Consider the following 298-nt stretch of genomic DNA (forward strand, 5'->3'; position numbering starts at 1 on the left):
GATAGATAGATAGATAGATAGATAGATAGATAGATAGATAGATAGATAGACAAGACAGATAGATGGATGATAGATATAAAACCCTCTAGTTCTGGAGAAAGGGAATACTCAGTTACAGGATTTTGGCTTATGGACTTTGAATTGATACGCATTTCTGGTATCACAGAAAGTCACTGCGATTTGTCACTCAGATGGTAAGCAGAAGGACGCAGATTATGGCTTGAGCAATACCTCAAAAAGATCTATATGGTGCTTATTCTATACATGCAAATGTGAATTAACCAAAATGGAACTTGGC

This window comes from Mirounga leonina, unplaced genomic scaffold (assembly GCF_011800145.1).
Source record: "Mirounga leonina isolate KUSES-001 unplaced genomic scaffold, KU_Mleo_1.0 Mir_176, whole genome shotgun sequence".
Taxonomy (NCBI): Eukaryota; Metazoa; Chordata; class Mammalia; order Carnivora; family Phocidae; genus Mirounga; species Mirounga leonina.